Source organism: Hyla sarda, chromosome 1, assembly GCF_029499605.1.
Source record: "Hyla sarda isolate aHylSar1 chromosome 1, aHylSar1.hap1, whole genome shotgun sequence".
In the NCBI taxonomy this organism is placed as follows: Eukaryota; Metazoa; Chordata; class Amphibia; order Anura; family Hylidae; genus Hyla; species Hyla sarda.
In genome coordinates this window covers 584530396-584550423 of record NC_079189.1, presented here as the reverse complement: position 1 = coordinate 584550423, position 20028 = coordinate 584530396, and the positions used below count along the sequence as shown (strand labels likewise).

At 45.9% G+C, this 20028-nt stretch overlaps 2 protein-coding genes across 2 annotated transcripts in view; one reads left to right on the top strand and one right to left on the bottom strand.

Annotated features, from left to right (window-relative positions):
- SUB1 (SUB1 regulator of transcription) overlaps nt 1-20028 on the bottom strand; it is a 34511-nt gene that overhangs the window by 10346 nt on the left and 4137 nt on the right. The window lies entirely within an intron of this gene.
- Nucleotides 9483-20028, top strand: part of ZFR (zinc finger RNA binding protein) — an 84265-nt gene continuing 73719 nt past the window's right edge. Inside the window, exons 1-2 of the mRNA XM_056545202.1 lie at nt 9483-10142; nt 18881-18952. The gene's annotated coding sequence lies outside the window, so the exon portion shown is untranslated. The remainder of the gene's footprint in view (nt 10143-18880; nt 18953-20028) is intronic.

Here is a 20028-nt window from a genome sequence, read left to right as displayed (position 1 = left end):
AAATCAATGCACTGCAGTGGCTTTTGCGGTGCAATAGGCCGCCGCCGCCACCCGCTTCTCTCCCCCTACCTGTCAGGGTGGTCCGGGCCATCCATCCTTCCTGTAGTGTCCGGCGGCATACTGGGTGGAGGGTGAACCGGTCCGGGCTGTCCTTCTCCGGGGGTCATCTTCTCCACTCCGGGCAGGCTCCGGCCTAGTAACGCAGCATAGACGCCGCTGCGCAGTGACGCCAGTGCGCAGCGACGCACCTGACGTCACGGCGTCTATGCAGCGTACTAGGCTGGAGCCTGCCCGGAGTGGAGAAGAGGACCCCCGGACACTACTGGAACGATGGATGGCCCGGACCACCCCTATTACGGGTAAGTTTAATTTTTTTTTATTGACTCGGAGGGTGGGGGAGGGGCCCGACCGGTATAGCGGTATGGGCAAAAATCCATACCGTGGGAGGGAAAAAAAAAAAAACGGTATCCGGTTCATACCGGTATACCGCCCAGCACTACGGTGGGGGGTGCGACGCGCTGCGGCGGGTCGGGGTGGCCGTTCGCGGTGCGGCGAGTCGGGCGGTCGTGGATTCATTATCGATACCGATAATGCCCAAAATCGTGATTATCGGCCGATAATATCTGCCACACCGATAATCGGTCGATCCCTAGTTTACACTAAGTATCCGGCTGCAAGTTTGAGCTGCGGCAAATTTTCTGCCGCAGCTCAAACTGCCAGCGAGAAACTACTGTGAACCCCCACCCTTGCGACTGTACCCTAAAAACACTACACTAACACAAAATAAAAAGTAAAAAACACTACATATACACATACCCCTACACAGCCCCCCTCACCTCCCCAATAAAAATGAAAAACGTCTGGTACGCCACTGTTTTCAAAATGGAGCCTGCAGCTGTTGCAAAACAATTACTCCCAGTATTACCAGAGCCACTGACTGTCCAGGCATGCTGGGAGTTTTACAACAGCTGGAGGCACCCTGTTTGGGAATCACTGGCGTAGAATACCCCTATGCAAGTCCCTAATTTAGGCCTCAAATGCGCATGGCGCTCTGACTTTGGAGCCCTGTCGTATTTCAAGGCAACAGTTTAGGGTCACATATGGGGTATCGCCGTACTCGGGAGAAATTGGGCTTCAAATTTTGGGGGGTATTTTCTGCTTTTACCCTTTTTAAAAATGTAAAATTTTTGGGAAAACAAGCATTTTAGGTAAAAAAAAAAAATTCTTTTACATATGCAAAAGTCGTGAAATGCCTGTGGGGTATAAATGTTCATTTAACCCCTTGTTACGTTCCCCGAGGGGTCTAGTTTCCAAAATAGTATGCCATGTGGTTTTTTTTTGCTGTCTGGTACCATAGGGGCTTCCTAAATGCTGCACGCCCCCAGAGCAAAATTTGCTTCCAAAAAGCCAAATGTGACTACCGTATATGCCGGCGTATAAGATGACCCCCAACTTTTACAGTTAAAATAGAGAGTTTGGGATATACCAGCCATATAAGACTACCCCTCCTACCGTGATGTACGGTACCTTATATTCCCCCCACATTAGGTAGCCAGCAGTTCCCCAACAATAGTAGGTAGCTACCCCCACATTAGATTGGCAGCTCCACCAACAGACAAAGCTTCCAGCCATATACAGTGTATGGCTAAAGGCTGTATGTCTGTACTGCCCCCAGTGTGTTCCGATCACCGCTCCTCCGGCCCGGGTCACCATCTACTGCTATGGCCTATAGCAGTAGGTTCCGGGACCGGGGAGCGGTGATCCGATCACTTAAGATAGCACGGCCGGTCACTCACCAGGCACCGGTCGGCGCACGTCCTCCTGCGGTCCTCTGCCTCTATGGTTGTAGGCACGTGACGTCACTGACGTCCCGTGTGTACAACCATAGACGGAGGACCGGACCGCAGGAGGACATCGGGGAATGGTAAGTGACCGGCGGACATCCTTATGTCCCGAAAAGGTTTTTCGGGACACAGGGATGTCACTGGGATAGGAATACCTATGATTATCTACCCGGGCCGGCTCCCGTGTGTGGCTGCAGACAGGGGCCGGCCAGAGCAGCTAAAAACTAATACTGTATACTAAAAACCAGGGGGCCTTCAGCTGTTGTAAAACTACAACTCCCAGCATGCCCGGACAGCCTTTGCCATGCTGGGAGTTGTAGTTTCACAACAGCTGGAGGCACCCTGGTTTTTAGTATACAGTATTAGTTTTTACTTGCTCTGGCTGGCCCCCGCCTGCAGCCACACACGGGAGGCGGCCTGGGCAGATAATCAGAAGTTTTCCTATCCCGGACCTCAATACCCGGCGTATAAGACAACACCCGACTGTTCAGAAGAAAATTAGGGGTTAAAAAGTCATCTTATACGCCGGTATATACGGTACTCCTCTTCTGAGACCTGTAGTGCGCCAGCAGAGCACTTTCCACCCCCACATGGAGTGTTTTCTGAATCGGGAGAAATTGGGCTTCAAATTTTGGGGGGGATTTTCTGCTATTACCCTTTTTAACCCCTTAAGGACCAGGCCATTTAATACCTTAAGGACCGGAGCGTTTTTTGCAATTCTGACCACTGTCACTTTAAACATTAATAACTCTGGAATGCTTTTAGTTATCATTCTGATTCCGAGATTGTTTTTTCGTGACATATTCTACTTTAACTTAGTGGTAAAATTTTATGGTAACTTGCATCCTTTCTTGGTGAAAAATCCCAAAATTTGATGAAAAAAATGAATTTTTCTAACTTTGAAGCTCTCTGCTTGTAAGGAAAATGGATATTCAAAATAAAACATTTTTGGGTTCACATATACAATATGTCTACTTTATGTTTGCATCATAAAATTTATGAGTTTTTACTTTTGGAAGACACCAGAGGGCTTCAAAGTTCAGCAGCAATTTGGAAATTTTTCACAAAATTTTCAAACTCGCTATTTTTCATGGACCAGTTCAGGTTTGAAGTGGATTTGAAGGGTCTTCATATTAGAAATACCCCATAAATGACCCCATTATAAAACTACACCCCCAAAGTATTCAAAATGACATTCAATAAGTGTATTAACCCTTTAGGTGTTTCACAGGAATAGCAGAAAAGTGAAGGAGAAAATTCACAATCTTCATTTTTTACACTCGCATGTTCTTGTAGACCCAATTTTTGAATTTTTGCAAGGGGTAAAAAGGAGAAAATTTTTACTTGTATTTGAAACCCAATTTCTCTCGAGTAAGCACATACCTCATATGTCTATGTTAATTGTTCGGCGGGCGCAGTAGAGGGCTCAGAAGGGAAGGAGCGTCAAATGGTTTTTGGGGGGCATGCCGCATTTAGGAAGCCCCTATGGTGCCAGGACAGCAAAAAAACACACACGGCATACCATTTTGGAAACTAGACCCCTCAGGGAACGTAACAAGGGGTAAAGTGAATACCCCACAGGTGATTCACGACTTTTGCATATGTAAAAAAAAAAAAAAATGTTTTACCTAAAATGCTTGGTTTCCCAAAAATGTTACATTTTTAAAAAGGATAATAGCAGAAAATACCCCCCAAAATTTGAAGCCCAATTTCTCCCGATTCAGAAAACACCCCATATGGGGGTAAAAAGTGCTCTGCTGGCGCACTACAGGTCTCAGAAGAGAAGGAGTCACATTTGGCTTTTTGAAAGCAAATTTTGCTCTGGGGGCATGCCGCATTTAGGAAGCCCCTATGGTGCCAGAACCGCAAAAAAAAACACATGGCATACCATTTTGGAAACCAGACCCCTCGGGGAACGTAAAAAGGGGTAAAGTGAACCTTAATACCCTACAGGTGTTTCATGACTTTTGCATATGTTAAAAAAAAAAAAAAAAATTTTACCTAAAATGCTTGGTTTCCCAAAATTTTTACATTTTTAAAAAGGGTAATAGCAGAAAATACCCCCCAAAATTTGAAGCCCAATTTCTCCCGATTCAGAAAACACCCCATATGGGGGTGAGAAGTGCTCTGCTGGCGCACTACAGGTCTCAGAAGAGAAGGAGTCACATTTGGCTTTTTGAAAGCAAATTTTGCTCTGGGGGCATGCCGCATTTAGGAAGCCCCTATGGTGCCAGGACAGCAAAAAAAAAACACATGGCATACCATTTTGGAAACTAGACCCCTCGGGGAACGTAACAAGGGGTAATGTGAACCTTAATACCCCACAGGTGATTCACAACTTTTGCATATGTAAAAAAAAAAAAAGAAATTTTTTACCTAAAATGTTGGTTTCCCAAAAATTTTTTATTTTTAAAAAGGGTAATAGCAGAAAATACCCCCCATAATTTGTAACACAATTTCTCCCGAGTACGGCGATACCCCATATGTGACCCTAAACTGTTGCCTTGAAATACGACAGGGCTCCAAAGTGAGAGCGCCATGCGCATTTGAGGCCTAAATTAGGGATTGCATAGGGGTGGACATAGGGGTATTCTACGCCAGTGATTCCCAAATAGGGTGCCTCCAGCTGTTGTAAAAGTCCCAGCATGCCTGGACAGTCAGTGGCTATCTGGTAATACTGGGAGTAGTTGTTTTGCAACAGCTGGAGGCTCCGTTTTGGAAACAGTGGCGTACCAGACGTTTTTCATTTTTATTGGGGAGGGGGGCTGTGTAGGGGTATGTGTATATGTAGTGTTTTTTACTTTTTATTTTATTGTGTGTTAGTGTAGTGTAGTGTTTTTAGGGTACAGTCGCACAGGCGGGGGGTTCACAGTAGTTTCTCGCTGGCAGTTTGAGCAGCGGCAGAAAATTTGCCTCAGCTCAAACTTGCAGCCGGATACTTACTGTAATCCTCCGCCCATGTGAGTGTACCCTGTACGTTCACATTGGGGGGGGGGGGGGACATCCAGCTGTTGCAAAACTACAACTCCCAGCATGTACGGTCTATCAGTGCATGCTGGGAGTTGTAGTTTTGCAACAGCTGGAGGCTCCGTTTTGGAAACGGTGGCGTACCAGACGTTTTTCATTTTTATTGTAGGGGTATGTGTATATGTAGTGTTTTTTTACTTTTTATTTTATTGTATGTTAGTGTAGTGTTTTTAGGGTACAGTCGCACGGACGGAGGGTTCACAGTAGTTTCTCGCTGGCAGCTTGAGCTGCAGCAGAAAATTTGCTGCAGCTCAAACTTGCAGCCGGATACTTACTGTAATCCTCCGCCCATGTGAGTGTACCCTGTACATTCACATTTGGGGGGACATCCAGCTGTTGCAAAACTACAACTCCCAGCATGTACGGTCTATCAGTGCATGCTGGGAGTTGTAGTTTTGCAACAGCTGGAGACACACAGGTTGTGAAACACCGAGTTTGACAACAAACTCAGTGTTTTGCAACCAGTGTGCCTTCAGCTGTTGCAAAAGCTACAACCCCCAGCATGTACGGACAGCGGAAGGGCATGCTGGGTGTTGTAGTTATGCAACAGCCGGAGGCATACTACTTTGGCTGGGGATGCTGGGGATTGTAGTTATGCAACAGCTGGAGACACACTGGTTTGCTACTTAACTCAGTGTGCCTTCAGCTGTTGCAAAACTACAACTCTCAGCAGTCACCGACAGCCAACGGGCATGCTGGGAGTTGTAGTTATGCAACCAGCAGATGCACCACTACAACTCCCAGCATGCCCTTAAGCTGTTTGTGCAAGCTGGGAGTTGTAGTTACACAACAGCTGAAGGTACACTTTTCCATAGAAAGAATGTGCCTCCAGCTGTTGCAAAACCATAAGTCCCAGCATGCCCATAAGTGCATGCTGGGAGTTGTGGTGGTCTGCCTCCTCCTGTTGCATAACTACAGCTCCCAGCATGCCCTTTTTGCATGCTGGGAGCTGTTGCTAAGCAACAGCAGGAGGCTGTCACTCACCTCCTGCTGCTGCTTGATCGCCGCTGCAGGTCAGTCCCGCCGCCGCCGCCGTCGTCGCTCCTGGGGCCCCGATCCCAACATTAACGCCGGGGATCGGGGTCCCCAGCACCAGGGGTGCACGTCCCGCACCCGCTCACGTCCTCCGGAAGAGGGGCGGAGCGGGTGCTGGAGTGACACCCGCAGCAGGCGCCCTGATTCGTCGGCCGGTAGTCCGGCCGACGAATCAGGGCGATCGTGAGGTGGCACCAGTGCCACCTCACCCCTGCAGGCTCTGGCTGTTCGGGGCCGTCTCTGACGGCCCTGATCAGCCAGTAATTCCAGGTCACCGGGTCACTGGAGACCCGATTGACCAGGAATCGCCGCAGATCGCTGGACTGAATTGTCCAGCGATCTGCGGCCATCGCCGACATGGGGGGGCATAATGACCCCCCTGGGCGATATGCCGCGATGCCTGCTGAACGATTTCAGCAGGCATCGGGCACCGGCTCCCCTCCGGCTAGCGGCAGGGGGCCGGGAAAGGACAGGACGTACTCCTACGTCCTCGGTCCTTAAGGACTCGGAAATGGGGGCGTAGGAGTACGTCCATTGTCCTTAAGGGGTTAAAAATGTAAAATTTTTGGGAAAACAAGCATTTTAGGTCAATTTTTTTTTACATTTGCAAAAGTCATGAAACACCTGTGGGGTATTAACTCCCTTTATCCCATGTTACATTCCCCGAGGGGACTAGTTTCCAAAATGGTATGCCATGTGTTTTTTTTTTTTTTTTTTTTGCTGTTTTGACACCCCCCCCAAAAACCATTTCAGAAAAGTGTTCTCTTCAAAATCCCCTTGTCGCTCCTTCGCTTCTGAGCCCTCTACTGCGCCCGCCGAACACTTTACATAGACATATGAGGTATGTGCTTACTCGAGAGAAATTGGGCTACAAATACAAGGAAAAAGGTTATCCTTTTACCACTTGCAAAAATTCAAAAATTGGGTCTACAAGAACATGCGAGTGTAAAAAAAATGAAGATTTTTAATTTTCTTCTTCACTTTGCTGCAATTCCTGTGAAACACCTAAAGGGTTAAAACACCTACTAAATGTCATTTTGAATACTTTGGGGGGTGCAGTTTTTAAATTTGAAAATTTTGTGAAAAATTAGAAAATTGCTGCTGAACTTTGAAGCCCTCTGGTGTCTTCCAAAAGTAAAAACTCATCAATTTTATGATGCAATCATAAAGTAAACATATTGTATATGTGATCCAAAAAAAATTTGGAATATCCATTTTCCTTACAAGCAGAGAGCTTCAAAGTTAGAAAAATGCTAAATTTTAAAATTTTTCATCAAATTTGGGGATTTTTCACCAAAAAAATATTTACTACTATGTTTAAGTAGAATATGTCACGAAAAAATCTCGGAATCAAAATGATAACAAAGCATTCCAGAGTTATTAATGTTTAAAGTGACAGTGGTCAGATGTGCAAAAAACGCTCTGGTCCTTAAGGCCAAAATGGGCTTGGTCCTTAAAGGGGTACTCCGGTGGAAAACAATCTTTTTCAAATCAACTGGTTCCAGAAAATTAAACAGATTTGTAAATTACTTCTATTAAAAAAATCTTAATCCTTCCAGTACTTATGAGCTGCTGTATGCTCCAGAGGAAGTTGAGTAGGTCTTTTCTGTCTGACCCTACTGCTCTCTGCTGCCACCTCTGTCTGTGTCAGTTTGCTATGGAGATTTGCTCCTACTCTGGACAGTTCCTGACAAAGGTGTCAGCAGAGAACACTGTGGTCAGACTGAAAAGAACAACTCAACTGCCTCTGGAGTATACAGCAGCTGATAAGTACTGGAAGGATATAGACTAAATACAATTCTGTTTAACTTCCTGGCACCAGTTGATTTGAGTAAAAAAAAAAAAAAATTCCACCAGGGAACCCTGATAGTTTGAGTATATGATTTTACAGGCAGGATAAAAAAAAAAAAAAACATACTACCATACTAATGCAGACATGCAAGATTTGTCTTGACTTTTCAATGACTGGATTACATTTTTCCTACATGAAGACCCCCCCCCCCCCCCCCCCCCAGGTCACCAGAGTGGTACGTCCCTGTGAACTCACTTTAGTTTAAAGGGAGAGAACATTCACCCTAGAATGGACGGGGGACAAAACAAAGAGGAGTTGCCCATAGTAACCAAGCATCGTCCTGCCTCGCGCAGGGAATAATCTTTTATCCTGGTAACTATGGCAACAGCCCCGTCCTAAGAATAATCCCGCCATCTGTCTCGCCCTTCTGTCCCTCACTGGCGCCATTTTCCTCGGTTTTCCCCACAACACAGCATCTAGTAGTTAGCGCGGGTGAGCAGCCTCCATGCTTTATACCCCGTCACTCCCCAGAGACACTGCTACTACACCCGCCCGGCAGTTTCCCGCCATCACACGGCAGCCCTATGGGGTGTGTGAATGCTACACCCGCTCCCTCTTCCCCCTCGCTTCACTCCGAGGGCGCCCACTCACCCATGCACATAGAACTCACCTGTCCGCACTCACTCTCTCGAGGCACAATACAAAAAAAAAACCCCGACCCTCAACCGGAAGTGACGTCTGAGCGCCTCTCCACGAGGCGATGAAAAAAAGAGCGTTCTGGCGCGGCAGTGACGTCAGCGCGCATGCGTAAAGTGGGAGGTTACTCTTCTGCCGTATTGTGGCTGGTAACTAGATAGAGGGGAGATTTATCTACGTAGGATTGTTCCCCACAGTAACCAATTAGGGGGGGGTCAGCTTTGGTGCCCATAGCAACCATTTTACCAGAGGAAGGAAAGGCGAGCTCTGGATTCTATGGGCACCAAAGCTGAGCTCTGTAACAAAGAATCTTACTATAAGACAGTGCGTGCATTTTTGTGTGTGTATACAGCAAAATCATGTGAATGACGCCACCTAGAGGCTTACTGACTGCCATAGATACTACAATATACTTGTGTTCCCCACCCATTTTGTGACTGCAGCAGTGGTAAAACAACTTTCATCATGTCTGGTCTGATGGGATGCTAGAAACCACCGGTGGGGAAACACGTGATTTCACTATAAAGCTCACAATGGCATAATAGTGCAGGAATCTTACACAAACCCTATAAAGAATGAGAAATGAAAAATTAAATGACATTCACCTATACTAGTCAAGTTCCTACCTAAATCTTGTGAGAGAGGAAAAGCAACAATGACGTTCCTCATATCCCGTCCTCATATCCTGTCTTTATATCTCATCCTCATATCCTGTCTTTATATCTCATCCTCATATCCTGTCTTTATATCTCATCCTCATATCTTGTCCTTATATCCTGTCTTTATATCTCATCCGCATATCCCGTCCTCATATCCTGTCTTTATATCTCATCCTCATATCATGTCCTTATATCCCGTCCTCATATCCTGTCTTTATATCTCATCCTCATATCCTGTCTTTATATCTCATCCTCATATCCTGTCTTTATATCTCATCCTCATATCCTGTCTTTATATCTCATCCTCATATCCTGTCTTTATATCTCATCCTCATATCCTGTCTTTATATCTCATCCTCATATCCTGTCCTTATATCCTGTCTTTATATCTCATCCGCATAACCTGTCCTCATATCCTGTCTTTATATCTCATCCTCATATCCTGTCCTTATATCCCAACCTCATATCTTGTCCTCATATCCCATCTTTATATCTCGTCCTCATATCCCGACCTTATATCCTGTCCTCATATCCTGTCCTTATATCCCAATCTCATATCTTGTCCTCATATCCCATCTTTATATCTCGTCCTCATATCCTGACCTTATATCCTGTCCTCATATCATGTCCTTATATCCTGTCCTTATATCCTGTCTTTATATCTCTTCCTCATATCCTGTCCTTATATCCTGTCTTTATATCTCGTCTTTATATCTCGTCTTCATATCTCGTCCTCATATCCCGTCCCCATATCCTAGCCTTATATCCCGTCCCCATATCCTAGCCTTATACCCCGTCCCCATATCCCGTCACCATATCCTAGCCTTATATCCCGTCCCCATATCCTAGCCTTATATCCCGTCCTCATATCCTGACCTTCAATCCCATCTACACATACCATAATCACATGTTGACCTCATATCCCATCCTCACATCCCGACCTCATATCCTGCGCCCCACCCCAACTATTCTCTGCACCTGCCAGACAGTCAGCAGAAAGTTTAAAAGTCCCTGGTAATCTCTGCAGCCTGAGAGTAACAGAATCAGGAGATGTAATTAAGACAAAAAACTCCATCCTCACATAAAGGGGTGAGTTACAGTTGATTGAATTTATGTTTTTTTGACTTATAAGTAACGTGTACCAAGCTTCATCAAAATATCTCCGGCCAATTTGAAGTTATTCTGGAATATACATACATACATTTTGAGGTGCATAACATCCGTTATATACCTTAAAGGACATCTGCAGCCTAAATACACTTATCTACTATGCACAGGATAGGGGATAAGTGTTTGATTGCAGGGGGGGGGGGTGTCCAACCGCTGGGACCTCCGTGATCTCCCGAATTGGGCCCCGGCATTGCTGCATTGTGCTGCGGGTAATACGCGTAGCGTCGACCTCACTGAGGTCAACGGTACGCCCCCTCCACATACAGCTCTATGGGAGAGGTGGGGATGCACGAACGCTGCAACTCTGCCTCTCCCATAGAACTACATGGATGAGGCGTGTCGGCCACGGCCAGCACACCTCCTGCACAGGAGAGCCTCCTGCAGAGCTGTGGCCCCGTGCAGTAGATTGCGGGGAGGTCCCAGCGTTCGGACCCCCTGCGATAAAACACTTATCCCCCCCACACACACACACACACCCCACACACCCTATATGTGCACTTGCCCCTTTAATGCCTTTTTAATAAAGAAATTTACAGCCGAGGTACGTGCTCTCAAATCACCCAAGTGCAAGTAAAAAGTGAAAAGTGTTCACTCAAAAAACCGTGCACGAGGATGCAGTCCATTGCAAGTCCTTCCCCAGCAGGAGAGAGGCCCCAAACCAAACCCTTCGTCTCTGGGCCCAAAAGGCACCTGCAACGTTCCAGGTACGATGTCCCCTTTCACCGAAGCTACTCAGGGACCGAAAAGTGTTTCTGGCGAACAGCTAGGCTTTAACCAAGTTGCCACCGAGGAACCAGTAAAATCAGTTCAGCATTCCTGCCGAAGCAGGAATGCCATGGGATATGGCAGGGAGGTGAGGAACCTGATGGCCACACACACCTCCCCTAGACCAGCAGGAGGGACACCCAGAAGGGCTACCGCACCCTGACCAAATCCAAGTGCACATAAAAAGAACACAAACGTGAGCACAGTGACAAAACATATAAAATAAATAAAATAAATAAGTGGATGTGCACAGTGTGATACTGCCCGGACATCCGGCCGGATCTATAAAAATTCCTATGCAGATTAACAGAAGGCCGGAACGCTGGAGGTGAGTGTTCAGAAGAGTGAAAGAAAAAGTGTGTGCTCCATGCCATCAGTCAAGTGGGGTCGCTACTCCCATTTTTGCACCTCGGTTTTCACTCTACCCGAACCTTAGGGCAAAATCCAGAAGATACAGGTCGCTTCAGGGCTGCCTGGCCATACAGCTGGCCCTCATACACCTGCACCATTCTGTGTGGTTACCCATCCTGCCTTGGTGGTCTTCCACACCACCAACTAACAGGAAGGTACTACACTTGATCTTAGCTAAAAGGCCCAAGATGCCGGGTCAGAAACGTAGCGTACCACCAGAACCATGCAAAACCCCCTCCTGCTGCCCAAATTAACAAAAGACGCTTGGACTCTGTAATGTAATGTGAGCGCAGGGGCTGCTGAGTAAGAAAGGGAGCCTGCTGTCAGGAGTCAGAGCAAGACGACTCCCCCCCCACCCCCTTACATGACCCGAGAGCCCTTTAGGGGATAAGGGGATAAGTTTAAGATCGCTGGGGGTTCGACCGCTGCGAGCCCCCCACCCCGCGCGATCTCCCGTACAGGCCCCGGCAGCACGCGGGAAGGGGGAGTGTCGACCACCGCACCAAGCGGCGGCTAAAACGCCCCCTCAATCCAACTCTATGGCAGAGCTGGAGTACTGCCTTCGGCTATCTCCGGCTCTGCCATAGCGCTGTATTGAAGGGGCATGTCGACCGCTGCTTCGTGCGGTGGTCGACACGCGCTCTCTTGCCTGGGACACCGAATGGGTGATCGCGAGGTGCCCCAGCGGTCGGACCCCTGCGATCTGAAACTTATCCTCCATCCTTAGGATAGGGGATACGTTTTTCAGGACTGAACTACTCCATTAAGCAGCTAAGAGTGAGTACACACTACATTCGTGCCCCCGCTAGTTGTATCCATGTGATATTTCAAAAGCGCATCAGGAAACATTTTTGAGTTAGCCAAAAAATAGGGCATATGTCCCAGAGTCACTATAGGACACCGTTCAGCCATAGAAAGTAATGGGGTCCGCTGCCCCTGTTAACAGTATACGTTCGGCAGCCTGTTTTCAGCACGATGCTGATGGATACAACTAACAGGGGCACGAACGTAGTATGAACCTACCCTAAGATACTCATTGAGGTATTGTACTTATTAGAAATTGCTTAAAAATCACTGTCTAAAATTCAATGTATAATATATAACGTATATATTAGTGCCATGCAGCAAATGAAGCAGAAGAAGCTGAGATCTCCTTAAAGGGGTACTCCGCTGCTCAGCGTTTGGAACAAACTGTCATAGCCCCCTCGTGATGTCATAGCCCCCTCAGGCCGTCACGCCCTGCCCCCTTAATGCAAGTCTATGGGAGGGGGCGTGACAGACGACTGTCACGCCCCCTCCCATAGACTTGCATTGAGGGGGTTGGTTGTGTCATCATGAAGGGGCGGGGCTATGACATCACTAGCTCCTGGTGCCGGCTCCAGCAATTGGAACAGTTTGTTCCAAACGCTGAGCAGCGGAGTACCCCTTTAAAGGCTTCTAGTTCCTTATACTGTATTTCATTGTTTGTCCTAAATGAATTACCAATTAAGGTAATTAAAGAACATCTGTCAGGGGGGAAAGATGATACCCATAGGGTTAACCGTGTGCAGGGAGTGTATCTAGTGTCAGCAGAATTGGATGTCTTAACAGCACTTTGTGAGAGAAATCCCATCTGCCATAGGCTTATGGGTAAATTCATAGCCACATGTCACATGCTGTGTTGCCATGTGATTTCATGCAACAGTGCAGCGCAAGGGTGCATGTAATACTCAACCTGTGATAGTACTTGTAGGGGGATGGTATTTATATCTAACACATAATTATTTTTATTTTATTTTTATAATATTGTGGGTGCACGTCATCATAAGTAAATGTAAAATGTCATGTGACCCCATAAATACTTAAAGGGGTTTTCTAGGATTTGTTTTTTTATTTGACTATGCTACAGGGCTTGTAATGTTAGTGTAGTTCATAATAAAGTGTCTGTACCTGTGTTTGATGGCTGGTCTCGCAATTCTTATGTGATCTTTGCCCCAATGGTAATTTTTAGCAGCATACAAAATGAGTGTCGTCTCAGGTTTTCCCAGGTTGCAGTGCGGCCTGAGACATTGCATCACTAGTCAGGTGTTCAATAAAGCCTGTCTGCTTCAATCCGCTGGGTAAGAGGGAGATCATTCTGCAGTGAATTGTAGTCTTGCAACAGCTGGAGGCACCCTGGTTAGAAAACACTGGTTTATTGATTACAGCAAAGCATGGTAGGGAGTTCAGCTGTGCTGCAATGAGTGGGGTGGCTGATGTGTGGAAGGGAGAAAAGTGACCTCACACTTACAATCAAGGGACCATGGGAATTGTAGTTGGAGGGAGTGAACTCCACCAAGAAATAGCCTTTCTTAAAAAGATAGCAGCAATGTTATGGTGGACTCACAACATAGCTATTTAGCCCCAAGACAAGCACAGATCCTTTCTAAGCATGTCCATCACTGTCTGGCAGGTAAGTACTAAAATCACCTTATGGTGGATGACTCCTTTAACAGGCAAATTTGCAATGTATATGCCCTAATAGGCCTATGTGCAATTACTCTGCATAATCACTATCGAGCCTTGCTCTTAGATATGGTTAATCATACACATACAATGCCTATGCCCACACTGGGGTGAGCATAGGGGGAGATTTATCCAAACTTGTGCAGAGGGAAAGTTGCCCAGTTGCCCATTGCAACCAATCAGATTGCTCCTTTTATTTTTCAGAGGCCTTTTAAAAAAAGAAAGAAGCGATGGAATATGTTGCTATGGGCAACTGGTCAACTTTTCCTTTGCGCAGGTTTAGATAAATCTCAACCATTTTCTACCTTAAAAAGGGCTATTTTCTATGCAAAAAAAAAGTGGGGGAAAAAAAGAAAACTGCTGCAAATTTAAATGGGCACTGTCACCAACTTTATTTTTTTATATGTTGTAGTACTTATGTACTACAACACATCTCTAATATACTTTTATTATTCTTTTTTTCCCATTAAAATGGTTTAAGTTACATTAAAAAAACGGCCACTAGGGGTCTCCCTCCTAGTGGCCGGCTGCAGCCTGGCGTGACGTCACGCCTGAAAAAGGACTGATTTTGGAGTGGCAATCAGTCCTTTTTCAGTTAGGCTGCACTCGCTCCCTGCCTGTCAATCAGACAGGCGGGAGCGAGCGCATTGGCTCCCCGGCCACTGGCTGGGAGGCCACTCCTCCCGCACATCGCCGCCGCTGTCCCTGCACGCCCGCTGCCGGACTCTGCAGTAAGTGTAATGAGGAAACGGGGTATTCGGGAGGGGGGTTTGTGATGGAGGGAACGGGCTAGCGCCGTAGCGGGGGGGGGGGGGGGGTAGGGGGAGGGAACGGGCTAGCACCGCAGCGCCGCTTGTAACTAACTAACAGTTTATCTACACAGGGTGCCTCCAGCTGTTTCAATACTACAACTCCCAGCATGCCCTGACAGCCAATAGATGTCAGGGCAAGCTGGGAGTTGTAGTGGTGAAACAGCTGGAGGCACCCTGTGTAGATGAACTATGGGCGGAAGTCCGTGGTGCCTGCTTGGGAAGTCTGCCTGGTAGTGAGCACACAAGCAGGTAGGGGGTTAGGGATAGATTGGCAATAGGCAGGGACAGGAAAAAAAAATAGGATGGTGGGAGCTACTCTTTAAGCAGTTTTTTTTCTCTAGACATTTTTACAGCATATGATATTATCAAATATGCAAACAAAGCAAACAAACAATTTTTTGGGAACAGGGTAAAAAACACTCCATGAGACAAGCGTTTTTCGAGGCATAAATGGCTGAAAAAAAGGGCATTGCATTTAAAGGGGTTATCCAAGAATCGAACAACAAAACTATTTTCTTTAAAAGACCACTGTCTCCAGGTTGGGAGGGGGTATTACAACTTGGCTCTATTCACTTCAGTGGAACTGAGCTGCAGAACCACACCCAACCTGGAGACAGACTGGGAGTGGTTTTTGAAAGAAATTGACCCCCATTTACTAAGCTAAAATCCACTAGTTTTTGTCATTTTTTCTAAGTTATTTTGGGGCATAGTGTCTGAGACATGTCTGAGAATGTCTGAGACATGGCTCAAACACTGTGTGACAGTGGGCTTCAGGAAAATCCAACTAAGGCCGGGTTCCCATTACGTTTTCCCCCATACGGGAGTGCATACGGGAGGGGAGAGCTAAAAACTTGCGCTCCCATATGCCTTTCTATGCGCTCCTGTATGTAATTAATTTCAATGAGCCGACCGCAGTGAAATGTTCGGTCCGGTCGGCTCATTTTTGCCCCGTATGCACTTTTTTCCCGCACCTAAAACCGTGGTCGACCACGGTTTTAGGTCCGGTTGTAAAAGCGCATACGGGGCAAAAATGAACGTTTCACTGCAGTCGGCTCATTGAAATGAATTACATACACAATCTTCAGCTCTAGCGTAAAGAGATGTAGACCACCCTGGGTGGTGCAGTGGGTGGTGCAGTTACTGAGGCAACCATTATATGCTCAGCAAAGTTCTGTGAACAAGTCAAGTTCATCTGAAAAGGACTCATGCACAGAACTTTGCTGAGCATAGTATGGTTGCCTCGGCAACTGCACCACCCAACATGGCCTTACTGAATGGGAATATTCTTTTTACATTGAGTTCTATAAATTTTATGGCTCAAAAAAATAACAAAAAACAGTGTGTGAACAGATAAGTAGAAACACAAAATCATGATCACCTATGGTGCAGTATGTTCAGCATTATTTGTAAACAAGAGCTCATTCATTTGTACACATATTTTATAGCAGCATGAAAGGTGACCAGGTAAGTGTTGGGACTGGCCAACCATGTAAAGTGTAAGGGAGGACCCCACCAACAGGTATTGTTGGGGCAGAAAAAGATAAGGCATGTTGAATTTTTAAGGAAATCTGTCACCAGTGTCACCTGCACTAACCTGTCGGTACCAACAGGTAGTGCAGGTGACACTAATGACAACAGTACTTACCTTGTCCTGTTCCGTGTTGGGGATCTCCGGTAATCTTGTCTATTAAAGGAGAACTCCAGAATACAAAAATCGTGCCCCATACTGCCGGCAGTGAAAAAATAAATAGATACATACCTTCCTTCGCTCCAACGGGGCCTCCGGTAACCCGCTCCTCTGGTGCAACTTACGTCCCTGAGAACCAAAGGATTGAACAGTTAAAGTAAATCTGTCACCAGAGTCACCTGCAGTGACACTGATGACAACGGTACTTACCTTGTCCCATTCCGTGCAGGGGATCTCCAGTCTTGTCTGTCAGCTTCAGCTCCGGGCACCCTGCTTGGGGCACTGGCAGAGCTCAGTGACGTCATTGCTGCTGTTCTCTAGCAGGGGGACCCAGCAAGTAGCAGCAGCGGTGACATCACTAAGCTCTGCCCATGCCCCAAGCCGGGCTGGAGCTGAAGCTTAAAGGAGAACTCCAGAATACAAAAATTGTCCTCCATACTGCCGGCAGTTAAAAAACAAATAGATACATACCTTCCTCCGCTCCCCTGGGACCTCCGGTAACTGACTCCGGTCTCCGCCGCGATCCTCTTCCTGGTTGCCGGTGGTCGGCGAGTCATACTGCGCTCAGCCAGTCACCCACTTGTCTTGGGGCTAAATGGCTATGTTGTGAGATTACCATAACACTGTGGCTAGCTTTTTGTGAACTTTTGTGGTGTCCCGGTACGTATTGAATACCATCCCCAAAGTCAGAGTAACTACACTCAGGTAGGGTTCCTCAGGTGGGACAGCCCCTAGTCGCCTCTCCTAAAGTCTATTTCTAATGTTAATATATATGTATATATTTAATAATTATATATATTTTATAGTAATGTATAGTACTTACCTTGTTCAGCGTCGCAGGACCTTCGGTCATGTGACCATGCTAGTAACCTTTATGGTATGTTGTAGGAACTTAGGAGGTCCTTGGGTCACGTGTTACCCAAATCTCTGTAATGGTAATTGACATCCGTTTGGACCAATTAGCGTTAGTCCAGCCCCTGCCCATATAAAGGAGCTGCGTCCAATTATCGCTCTCTTGGGTTGCTGCTCTCGTGGATGCCGGACTAACAGGACGGTGTGCTACGCAACTTTCAAAGACACGCTAGGCCTCAAAAACCTGCCGGCCTCAGCGGAACCAAAATCGTGAGTTTTACTCTAATTCCTGCTAATGCTAGCGTGACTACTGGACCGCAACTAATTCCCCTAAATCCAGTGGAGCAACGCATAGTACTAAAAGACTCTTAATGCTAAAGTCCCAACCTTTGTCAATCTCCAAGGAAAAGCTGTTGTTATGCTCAAAGACTGTTATGTTATTGAAGCTTGCAGAAAACCTTCAGTAAAAGTTAATGCTGTTTCAGAAACTCTCCGGTTCTGGACAATCTATTCTTCTTATCTACCTCCCTATGGCTCTTGGGAAGATTGGCGGTAGGAAAAGCGTTATTGAGGAACCCTCACCCTGGTGTCACGAATAGCAAGGGTTTACAAGCACCCTTTAATTACTGCACAGCTACACTCCCCATACCCTACACCCCCTAGGCTATCACACTTGTATTTCCTGTTTGACTTTTCTTTTGTTGACTACAAATCCCACAATTCCATCTTCCTCCCTCCAACACATAAGCCACCGCACCCATTGAAACATAAATGAGCTGCATCCATTCAAAAGACCTGTGGTTTTCAATCAGGGTGCCTACAGCTGTTGCAGATTGATCTCTCTCCCACCAAGTGATCCCTCCACCCATTGAAGCAGACAGGCTCCCTGTCATCAGCTGACTAGTGAGTCAGGTCTCGGCCGCATTGCAAGCTGGGAAAAATCTGAGGCAACAGTCATTTTGTATGCTGGTAAAAATAAATATTGGAGGGAAAATCACAGAAGAATAGAATACAGACACTATATTATGAACTACACTAACTTCACAGCGCCTGTAGCATAGTCAAATAAACAAAATTCCTGGAATACCCCTTTAAAATATATCTGTCATGCCCTCCTCAACATGTTTTGCCGTAATAATGGTGTTATCAAGAGGCTGATGTTGATGTTTCAGAGAGTATTTCCTATTTTAATATGAAATAAAAGTAAAATTTAGGGGTAGGACTAATAAAGGTGTTTTTTTACTTCGGGTTACAGCCCTGGGGTTTGGTGATCTATATAGTTCATGGCCCTTACTTGCCCTCTTGGGTATTGTTGTGTTGTACAAGTATATTATATTATAATGTTTAATTTAAAAAAAAAAAAAAATGTTGTATCACTATCATCTGAGAGCCCTGTGTGAGGACCGAACAGCCCCATTTACTTGGCATCAGAAACTAGAAAGGGTGAACACATATTCAGATACCAGTAGGGTATTATAAAACAAAATGTAAGCAACCTGTGATAGTTCTTAGGCATCACTGAGGGAAGACGTCCGTCCCACGTCCGCGCATCCAATAGTCAGACCGTGGTGTGCTGAATCCCGGGGACCGGGACAGTCTTTTGTTACTATATAATAAACACAACCAGCCCTTTTTTGTTCTTTCAGGAAACCAATGGTTATAAAGAGGAAATAAATGGTAAAAGACTAAATGCTAAAGAGAATAAGAAAAGGATAACAGTAAGTAAAAATCCTTATGATGGCTTATTTTTTGCACTACTTTGTAGTGACATCAGTCATTTTACTCAAAAATCATTGTGCGACAAAATTGAAGAAAAAAAACGCCATTTTGTAAACTTTGTGGACTTCCGTTTCTATGCAGTACATTTTCCGTAAAAATTATACCTGATCTTTATTCTGTAGGTCCATACAATTAAAATGATACCCTACTTTAATAAGTTTGATATTGTCGTACTTCTGGAAAAAATCAACTACTTGCACAAAACTATGACTTTTTTTATTTTTCCACGTATGGGGCAGTATGAGAGCTCATATTTTGCGCTGTGATCTGAAGTTTTTATTGGAGTTTTTTTTTATCGCTTTTTATTCTTTTTTTATGGTATAAAAAGTGACCAAAAATACGCTATTTTGGACTTTGGAATTTTTTTGCGCGTACGGCATTGACCGTGTGGTTTAATTAACGATAAATTTTTATAGTTTGGAGATTTGCGCACATATGTTTATTTTTAAAATGGGAAAAGGGGGGTGATTCAAACTTTTATTAGGGAAGGGGTTAAATCACATTTATTAACTCTTTTGTTACACTTTTTTTTTTTTTTTTTTTTGCAATGTTATAGCTCCAATAGGGGACTATAACATGCATGAGACTGATTGCTGGCACTGATGAATGCTATGCCATAGCATAGCATTGATCAATGTTATCTGCGCCTGGATCTTAGGCTTGGACCAATCAAACACTGATTGGACAGCGTGGAGCCAGGTAGGGAGCCTCCTGCTGTCCTCTCAGCTGTTCGGGACACCGCGATTTCACCGCAGCGGTCCCGAACCGCTGCACTGAGCTAGCCGGCATGGATTTCTCCCGCTTTTAGACGCCGCAATCAACTTTGATCGCGGTGTCTAAAGGGTTGATACAGGACATCAGCCCGATCGGTGATGCCCTGTATTAGCCACGGGTCCCGGTTGCTGATAGCAAGCGGGACCCCACAGATACGAAGCGCACTCAGCTTCTGAGCGCGCTTCACAGATTGGGAGCGTGCCACAGACATAAATATACGTCCGTGGTTGTTAAGGGGTTA